Source organism: Mus pahari, chromosome 11, assembly GCF_900095145.1.
Source record: "Mus pahari chromosome 11, PAHARI_EIJ_v1.1, whole genome shotgun sequence".
In the NCBI taxonomy this organism is placed as follows: Eukaryota; Metazoa; Chordata; class Mammalia; order Rodentia; family Muridae; genus Mus; species Mus pahari.
This window is the reverse complement of record NC_034600.1, coordinates 27,230,748-27,240,762: the sequence shown is the minus strand read 5'-3', so window position 1 is coordinate 27,240,762 and position 10,015 is coordinate 27,230,748. Positions and strand designations below refer to the sequence as shown.

Sequence of the window (10,015 nt, the reverse complement as noted above, 5' to 3'; positions counted from 1 at the left end):
AGCATCCTGAGTCTCGGAATGCCAGAGCAGCAAGGAGGGGCAGCCAGAGGCTCAAGGCTGGTTCCATTTTCCTCTCTTCATCTCATCTTGAAACTGTGGCACAGATAGATTACAGCAAGCTGGAGTTATCTGTCCCAGGCGGTCCACGTGGTCCCCACCAGCTTCTTTAGCGGGAGCCTCCAGACCGCCTGGATCTCAGAAGAGCCTGACTGCTCTTTTCCAGCAACACAGACATTTACATGCATTGTTTACATAGGTATCGGCACAGCCAAGCATTCAGCCACCTACTCTATCTTTCAGGCTATTTACTCGCCTGAACTCATCCTGGGAGAGATTGTGTGAGAGATCCACCCACTGCAGCCTCCACCAGCGCCTCGCTTTGTCTCGCTCCTCCGGGTTATCATTACAAGGGTAATGATTGCGCGGCGGGCACCTGCCGGGGATCGGGGAGCTTCCAAAGTACGTGAGTTTCACGTGAGCTCGGAGCTGGTAGGGTCTACTGTGTGAGGATGCCTGGCTTCCCACTTTGTCCCTTCCGATGAGCGGATGGGTAACGCTCTGCCCTGCCAAGACAGAGTAGATGCTTGGGTGTGGTCTTTCCAGGGTGAGTCCCAGTTGGTATAGTCCAGCCCCAGCGCTAAGGTGAGGTTAAGATTGCTGTTTCTCACCCTCTAAGGAACCAGAGCAATATTCTCGCGACTCTCTCTCTCTCTCTCTCTCTCTCTCTCTCTCTCTCTCTCTCTCTCTCTCTCTCCTCTCTCTCTCTCTCTTCTATGAAAAATGCTAAAAATACCCCCACCCGGAGTCCCGGCTGCTCCCTGGCCCTCCCTGGTTTAGGGACACATACACACACACCGCACGTGGAGTTCCTTCCGCTACACCCCAAGTTTTGTCTTGTGTGCTAGCATGGAGATTGGGGGGTGGGGTGGGGTGTGATCAGCTACTCCTTATCGAAAGCCTAGTCAAAATCAACCAGTTTCAGGCTCAGAAACAGAACAAAAAACCCTCCTTCCCCAGGCACTGGCCTCCAGCAATCAACAATTTCCTTGTGCCTTGATGGACCCGGCCCAAGGGGCTGCCAAATGAGCAGCAGCGCACAGTCACACTCGGTGACTAATTCAGCACCGGTGCTTTATCGACGCCCCCCCCCCTTTCTGCTACAAACTGAGCTCTGACTTCTCCAAAAGTACCTGTCACACTTGGAGCCAACCCCCACCGCACCCCTCCCCACCCCCGACCCGCACCGCAGCAACACCTCCGCATCACACCGGGAGCTCACCCAGCCTTGCACAGCGCCCTCCTCCCCCGCGCGCCGTAACCCCCTCCCTGCGCATCGCTTGTACTCTCGCCACGCCGCCGCCCGCCACTGCAGCACCGAAGGGAGGAGGCGAAGGAGGACCGCAGCGTGGCCGCCCGGAGCCACTTTCCCGCCCCTCCTCTCGCCGCCGACTAGCTCAAAGGAGTCACCAGTGCGCGCGCTGCAGGAGAGAGTGGCAGACCGAGGCGGCCCCAGGCTGCAAGCAGAGGGGTGCTCGCAAGGCGACGGCTGCAGTGCAGACACCGCTCAGGGCAGGGGGTTCCCGGCGCCTGGAACGGTGAGTAAGGATTCCCCCGCAACCGTGGCAAGGGCTCGCTCCTTGCTAGGTTTCTCTTCTGTGCCTGGAGACCCAGCGTTGTAACCAGAGAACTTTTTGCAGCCTTCCAGAAGCGCAACTAGCGCAACTTTGCTGGCTCTGGCCGTGGGGAAAAGCCGCTGCAGGTGAGGCAGGCTGTACGCTGTGTACCTGTGTTGGGATGGCAAGCAGGAAATCTCACTGAGGCAGATGAGTGACCCGGGGTTTACTAGGCAGGGGCAGGTCAAAGGTGAGGTATGTTCGGGATTCAAGGGCAGGTGGGTGGGCAGCTGCAGGCGTCTCCCGGTTTCTTTGGGGGCGCAGGGGTGGGGGAGCTTCAGGGAGGGCAGGAGAGACTATTCAAAACAGGCAGCCGGGAGCGCCCACTATCAGCGAGCTATCACCGCAGCCTCTGGCTCAACTTTTTCTGTGGGGAACCCTCTGCAGATGTGCAGAAGTGGTTGAAAAGCACGGGGAGCCGCAGTCGACTCTGCGGGAGGCTAATAGAAAACCTGTCAATTTTCAAACTCTTCCACAAAAAACCCCCAAACAAACAAACAAACAAACAAACCGGGAGTAGCATCTTTGCACTGGCACGAAAAAAAAAAAAAGCTGAAAGCAGGGAAGCGTGCTTGCTGGCTGTAGCCCTTTGTAAGAATCAACACTTCTCCAACACTGCACCTCCATTGAGCAAAACCCTATCGAGCGTCCACTCTGCGCCTGGGGGCGCAGGGAAGCGCGTCTAAGAGTGAGGGTTTCTTAGGAGAGGGACTGTCCCCAGTAAAGATGATGATGATGATGATGATGATGATGATGATGATGATGATGGCAGCAACAATTACTATCGAGGTATCTAATTTAAGGCCAAGAGGAAATGGGACGACTGCCCACCATCTTCTATTGGTGGACTTTTCCTCTCCAACTGGGCTCTAGAATTGAGAATACTTTCTCCCGCGCACTGGAATACCTCTGGCCAAGAAGGAAAGATTTTAAAATGCCGGGATAAACTTGACTGGGGAAGCCAGCACCCCACCGCAGATACAAGGAGCATCTCTGTGGGCGTGCGGGAACCTCAGTCGCCACGCGCGGGGGCGGAGAGGGAGGAGCTGAGTCACCAGCTCTGGAAGTACCGCCTGGACCACGGGAGCGGGGGTGGGGGGCGCTCGCGTCACCCTCTACGTGTGGGCGTGATGCAAATGCAGCCCCGCAAGGGGAGGGCGCGGTGGAGGGAGGGCTAGGAGACCCAGCCTGTCTGGGAGCGCGCGTGTGTGCGTCAAAGGCTCCGGAGTGATGGATGCCCTGTGGCGCGCCCTGTGCAGACAGCAGCTACTGGAGGGACTCGGGTGGGAGGATAGACTGCGGCAGGGGTGGCAGGGGATGCCGGGCAATACAGAGGCTGCAGGCAGGCAAAGAGCTCCGCAGTGTGCCGCATTGGTAGCACTGGGAAGGCGTCGTCACAGCGACCAGGATTCCCCCGGGTGCCCAGACGTCTTTTAAGTCTCTGAGGGATGCCCAGATATTCCTTTCTCCCGCCAGACTCCCTTCCTTCCTACATAGCTGATTGACTAAGAAAAGGAACGGGTTGGAGGGGGCTTTTCAGTTTACTTTTTGTCCTTAGCAGGAGTAAGACCGTTCTTTCAGAGTCCACTCATTTTACGTTAGAAGGCTTCCTAGTGCTCAGCCCAATTTTTCAAGCAAATGCTTTCTTGGTTGAGTTCAAACCGGTTCTCTAAGGCCAATCCTTTCCTAAGGCTTCTGGCAGAGGCCTGGCATCTAAGTGGGATTTGAAAAGGCTTAGAAAACAAAGTGGAGCTTTGGTTTTTTAAACCATAAAAATTCGTGTTGAAAGTACTGCTGGCTGAACTTGCACTCGCTGACGGAATATTAAAAATCCAATCTATCTATTTTTTTTTAAGACCACATTCTGGGAAGCCTATAGCAAACACCTTGACTGAATGAGCCCAAAATTTGTAATACATGCGACAAAAGGAGTAAGGGAGATGGACTAGCAGGGAAGAAAGGGGAGAGGGAGAGTGGTTAGTTACCAAGAAACCCAGACAAAGATCTGGCTCCCCATTTCTCCAAAGATGGTCTTTTAGCGACTGGCTTGCATCCTCCACAGCAAAGAACAGTGAAAAACAGTCCTTGGAGGGCTTCATTTCCTCACAGAGTTGTGATCAGACAGCCTTGGAAGCACAAGAAAGGATGAAATAAACACCTTCCAGGAAAAAGAAAGAAAATAGTTTTCTTTAAAAAAAAATTATGGAGACTTCCTACATCGTTTCTTTAATGCAATTCGGTGCTCAGTGTCAACACACGCAGACAACAGCCCTTTCCTGACACTCTAAAGGCATATGTCATTAGCTGCTGTCTGGAGAAAGCAGGTGGGGACTAGAAAGGGTCTGGAGGACATCTGGCTGCTTTTGGGTGATGTAGTAGAGAAATTCATTTGCTTTCACAGCTCTACGACAGGGAAATTCATTTCTCTGGCCTCACCAATAGATTATTAACCTAAGAGATTTTAGGTAAAAATGGTTATTATTCTATTATGTTTCTTAAATGTGAATGATACTTCAGCGAGCAAGATGTAGTTCCCAGCCTCAGGGTGATTACTGAAAAGATGCCACACTGTGCCGCATGTCACATGATCTCCAGAAAACCCATTTTCTTATGACTAGGAACGTGAGCACTCATTCTGAAATGAGTTTGTTGAAGACGTGTTTTATGACTAAAGACATCTGATCGGTCAGTGTGTCATCTTGGGTAGCTCAGTCTTCTTGTCCATCTTAGACACCTAACAGTAGGTTTCTTGGGATGGTGAAACTGAAACGGCTCTCTAGAGTCTGTTCAGTTGTTTCAGGGGAGAAGCCTCAATCCACCGGTGTGTCTTCCTGGTTCCTGCTTGTTGGCCTTTCTGACACAGGTTCATAGAGCAAATACTTGTTTAAATTCATCCTTTAGATTAGATTTGATTGCAAGCATAAGGGCAGCTCTCTTTCCTCTCTCCCTCCTCAATTGTATACAGTTTTCACCCAGGGCTACATTTTTTTTTAATTTTCTTTGCTTTTTAATTTTTCTTTTTTCTTGAGAATCCAATGCAAAATTTTGCAGCAGATTGAATCAGGAGGGTCTTCCTTGAGACAGCTGAGGGCAACAAGAGGCTGAGATTACTGTTTAACCCTTGCTGAAAATGTCTTCATGCTACGTGAAGCTGCCATTTGGTTTTATCACAGTCCCCGCACAGTGAGGGCCAGCCAGTTAGTAATCATTGCCTATCATGGCAGCTTACCCTGTTGGGCAAATTGACCGATGTAAAGCAAACAAACAGATCGGCTGAGATGGGTAGTGTGCTCTTTCCTGGTTCTAAAATCTTCCATGCCAAGAAATAGAAAAAATAGGTGACGTATATTTCAAATTTGAATTTAAAAAAAAATAGACTACAAGAAGTATTTTATTAACTTGTTGAATACTACATGAAGCTCTATTTTCGTAGAGAAAGCGGTCCATTGAATTCTATATTGTGCCTTTTGGGGTCTATGTAGCCTAATTTCCAATTAACCAATGTTCAAAGCTTGAATTTTTTAGCATTCTGTTATATTTTCTTTGTTTATTCTGTCCTTTCTACAATTAAGGCGGGATAAATATTTTACCTTTTAGCTTTTAGTTTTGCAGATATGTTATGAAGTGCTAATTTACATGATACCAGTTTAAAAGCTGTGGTGAAACACACACACACACACACACACACACACACACTACAAATGTATTATTGTTACCATTTTAGAGTGGCAATAAGTATATTAATGCTGTTGTGCAACTATCACTGCCAACATTGAGAAGTATTTTCTCTTGCCTTCCACATCCAGTGAGTGGTGGCTCCATTCTCTCCCCTAGCTGCTAACAGTCACCATGCCACCTTCTGTCTCTATGACAGTGACTACTCTGTTTCATATACGTGGAATCATGGAGTATTTGACTTGTAGTGATCTCCTTATTTCTCTTGTCATAATTTCCAGATGTTTCCTCCGTGTTTTAATATGTGTTAGAATTTCCTCTCTCACTCAGGCTGCATGTTATCCCACAGTGTGAATGGCTCTGCTCAGCTATGGACACTTGGGATACTTTTATATACAAATGTCCTTTTAAGACCATGCTTTCAATTCTTTGGACTTCCAGAAGTAGAACATTGAACAAGGGTACCAATTTCTTTCTTCCATTACCTGTGTGTGTGTGTGTGTGTGTGTGTGTGTGTGTGTGTGTGTGCACTTATTGGTATAGGTATGTGTATGCATGTGCACATGGAGGCCAGTTACATGGCTTTTCAGTTACATTCCCAGCACCCTATTTTGGGGACTGGGTCCCTCAGTAACCCCAGAGGTCACTTTTAACTAGATTGGCCAGAGAGCTCCATGGATCTTGCTCTCTCCACCTCTGAGTTCTGGGATAATATGTGCGTGCCAGTGTACCCGGTCATTTATGTGGGCCTAAAGCTCTAGATCAAGGAGTCTCTACACGCAGAGCATACTGAAGTCCTATTGGTCACAGAAGGGCTCATGAGGGAAGGGACAAGGCAGCTCCCTCTCACCTCTCACTTCCTTTTATAAGGCACAAACCCACTTGCTAGAACAACAGTTTCTTCACTTCCAATGCTGTAACATTGGAGATTAAACTCCTGGTACTTTGGAGAACTGCAGTACCCAGCCACAGCAGGTGCATTGACGCTAAAATGTTGCTTGCTGTTTACACGAAACCCCTTAAATCATCGCCCTGTTATTTTATTTACTAACTACGGCCGCTGTTGTGTCTAAAGCTCATTCATCTCACCATTAAAAAAGCTGAAACAAAAGGAGCTGGGGTGAGGACTTAGCATCAGTGCTTGGTGAGCAGCGAATGTGGGGCAGTGAGCTTGGAGCCTTGTGAAAGGCAGGGTGTGCTGACTTGTATGGGTAAACCTGAGGAGGCCAGGGCAGGTGGGTCCCTAGAGTTCACTGGGTAGCCAGCCTAGCTGAAGTCATGAACTTCAAGCTCAGCAAGTGACACTATGACAAATGTAAGGTGGAGAGTGATTAGGGGAGGTATGTTGACCACTAGTTAGCTAACTAACTAGCTCTCTCTCTCTCTCTCTCTCTCTCTCTCTCTCTCTCTCTCTCTCTCTCTCACACACACACACACACACACAAGAGAAAAAGGAAAGAAAGAAATGAAAGTTTTTTGAATACTAGTCTACCTTCACTAAACTTCAGTTTGAGGATAAGATTCAGGAGAGGCATTGCTTTGTCTTCCACCCAAGTTTAAGAACACTCTCAAATGACTAGAGTATGACACATGGAGGCAGAGCAGGGCAGGGGAATACTGTAATCACACCCAGTCCAAACTTTGTTGCACCTTGCTGATCGTTCATTTCCCCCTCTGTGAAAGACAATGTTTAGCTTTTAGGGTAGTCTGTGACGATACACAAAATGCCACTAGTAAGCTATTCATAGGCAGACTCTTTGATTTTTAAAGGCTCTGTACTACTTTGCATGCCGACTTTACGAAAAAATAGCTTTTTCTTCTCAGATCATATTTGTAAAAGGAAGAACGCCATTCCTTTTTAGTGAGTGAATCTCCTTTTCTCTTCATCAAAGTTTACTCATAGAAGCAACCAAATCGTTCCTAGAGGATTTAACTGTGCAGTGACAACTGGCCTGTTCTCAGAGAGAGTCCATTTCTGGAATAGTCCTGCCCTGAGCCTTTCATGAACTATCCACCTAGGCAGACATACAGTACAGGACGTTTTGAAGGGCTCTGTGTGCCTTATTTAGTGTGTTGCGGTCCTGTTGCCTCTTGAGGTTCTGTAAGCAGGGGGTTCCATGCTCTTTTGGTTCTGGGCCCTCCTAATTATACAATGCATATGCATATGCAGAGTGTGCACGCAGACCAGACCTTTGTGCATAATTAGATTTTATTATGACTAAAATAAAATAACATAACATAACATAATTTAAATAAAAAATAATTTTATTTTATTTATTATTATGATTATTATTGTTCAGAGATTTCATAATTTTTCCCCAGACTGAAACACATCAGCAAACACCTGATTCCCATGTTTGTCCCTCCCTCTGCACTGTGCCTGCCTCCACCTGGCTTTAAGCATCCAGTGTGTATTGTGAGCTTGGGGAGCAATGCCCCACAGTCTCCTTAGGAATGGGTCTCCCATCTCATCATTGTCCCTGTGACGGACGGTGGAGGAAGTGAAGTTTCTGATTTCAGGGATGCCTTTATGGGGACCCCGTAACTTGTTTTTAAGATCCTATCTTCTCCAAGATTCAGGTTTGGACATCTACAAATAAGTGATCTTGGAAGGGTGACATTTTTCCTAAGAAAAGTATCTGTGGTGTTGTGCCCTTTCCTTTAAATTAGTCAGCAGGGTCATGCGACCTGTGAGCCTCTGCTGCAGAGAACAGCCAAATACTTTGACAGCTCATAGACAGGCGACCTGTTTTGTCACTTCAAGCTCTGTCTGTTCCCTTTAAAGGCATTCTTTTTTTCTGTTCCCCCTGATACTGAGATTTGAATCTAGGGCCTCATGTGTGCTAGCTAAGCACTCTACCAATGACACCACTCCCAGTTAATAGTTCTAGGCATGCCCTTCTGCCATTTTTCTTTACCTCCGAATGTGTGCACTCAAGAGATGTTCTAGTGACTGGCATCCTTTCTATGAGTTTTTGGCACACGACTGCATGCTCTAGTTAATGTGCACTAAACGCATTACTGCCGCACGGAACACTGAAGTAAGTTAACCATAACTTTTAAAGACTCAGTTTTAATATGCTCGCTGGGTTTCCTGTGGGTCACACAGCAGGGGGAAGGAGAAACGGAGACCCTTGATAGTATTCACAGTCCTTTCTCTTCTTCTTCTCCTACTGTACTTGTAGAGTATCAGCCTCCTCAAAGACTCCCCACTCCTTGGAATCCTCAGTCTCTGCCTTGGCTCCCTGTGGCTCTTGTTCCCCCGGCTTGCTTCCCTGTAGTCAGTGATGTATTACCTCCCTGGCTGCCTTTACCGCCTAGACTGGCTTGGCCTCTGTGCGGTATTAATAGAACCTGCTGATGTTACCATGAGCTCTTACTGTCCTTGGGGAGATTAGAGAAAGAGTGAGAGAGCATGGGGGCTGGTGAGAGGACACTTCAAGGGACACAACGTTCTGTACTTGTCTCCTCCGATGCAGCCCTATTATCTTAGGATGGTAGAGAATGTCACCCAAGTTTCCTTTCAATTGGGAAGAGCCGGTTTCTAGGAGACCTCTTCGACTCCCCCTTTTAGACATGCTCAGAGTTATCAGAGATGAGAAGAATCATTAGAAGTCAATTATTTGCGGTAGTGGGCAATTATAAATAGCATAAGTGTCCATCAGAGTTTGAGCAGGTCAATTGGGTCATTCAAATCACAAAGCACTGTACAGCCATTGAAATGAATGTGGAGCAGGAAACCCTTTGGATACATGTTAACATTAAAAACTTACCAAGTTTTTTTTTTTTTAATCAGAAGATATGGTATGCTTTTCTTTAAGAGAAACTGAGATATATTTAATAGTATGGAAGAATGAAGTCCAAACTGGCATCTTTGGGAGTAAGCTAGAGAAGAACTTGGAGAGAGAGAGAGAGAGAGAGAGAGAGAGAGAGAGAGAGAGAGAGAGAGAGAGAGCATTTATTTTGCCCCACCTTTACTCAGAGTTGCCCAAGACACCCCCAAAGCATTATAGACTATTGCTACTGCCCTTTATTCCCCCCCCCCAAGAGGTGGGAGGATAAGTCCCTATTGCTGAAGACACTAGGCATGGCAGACCCAGGACTCAGAGGATCTGAGCTGGACCTGAATGTCCCCTCCCTGAAGACTGATGGTACCAGAAGGCTCCATGCAAGCTTCCAGAGCAGGGAAGCAACCAACAGCTCAACCCATAGAATACCAACGTACCACAGCAATGACCAGTATGGCACAATAACCCTGACTGGGACAGGAGAGGCACGCATGCCTTGGTGGTAGCCAACAGCCCTATTCAACAAGAGGAAAATGACGGTTAGTACTGGAAGCCTAGCCAACTACCCAGAAGTAGTGAAGTCATAGATCCTGGATGAGAACCTGCAAGTGTCACTTGACTAAACCAGCACAGTCCCTAAAATCTATTCCTTCTATGCTCTGCTCAATAGTAGCCTAGCAACAGCCAGGTAGGCCCGGCTTGCTATAAAAGGGACTATTTGGCCTCTCCCTCTTTATCTGACTCTCTGCCCCTTTACTCTCTCTGACCACCCTCTCCCTCTCTCCCCTCTCCTTCCCTTCCCTCTCTCTCCATGTGCTCCTGGCCAGCTTCCCCACCCCTCTCCCTCTCCCTCTCCCCCTCCCTCTCCCTCTCCCCCTC

The 10,015-nt window shown here is 47.9% G+C and overlaps 1 protein-coding gene across 1 annotated transcript in view; it reads left to right on the top strand.

The window, feature by feature from the left end:
* Positions 1-1,434: 1,434 nt before the first annotated feature.
* The window catches only part of Sv2c (synaptic vesicle glycoprotein 2C), a 176,474-nt gene continuing 167,893 nt past the window's right edge, over positions 1,435-10,015 (top strand). Inside the window, exon 1 of the mRNA XM_021208331.2 lies at positions 1,435-1,595. The gene's annotated coding sequence lies outside the window, so the exon portion shown is untranslated. The remainder of the gene's footprint in view (positions 1,596-10,015) is intronic.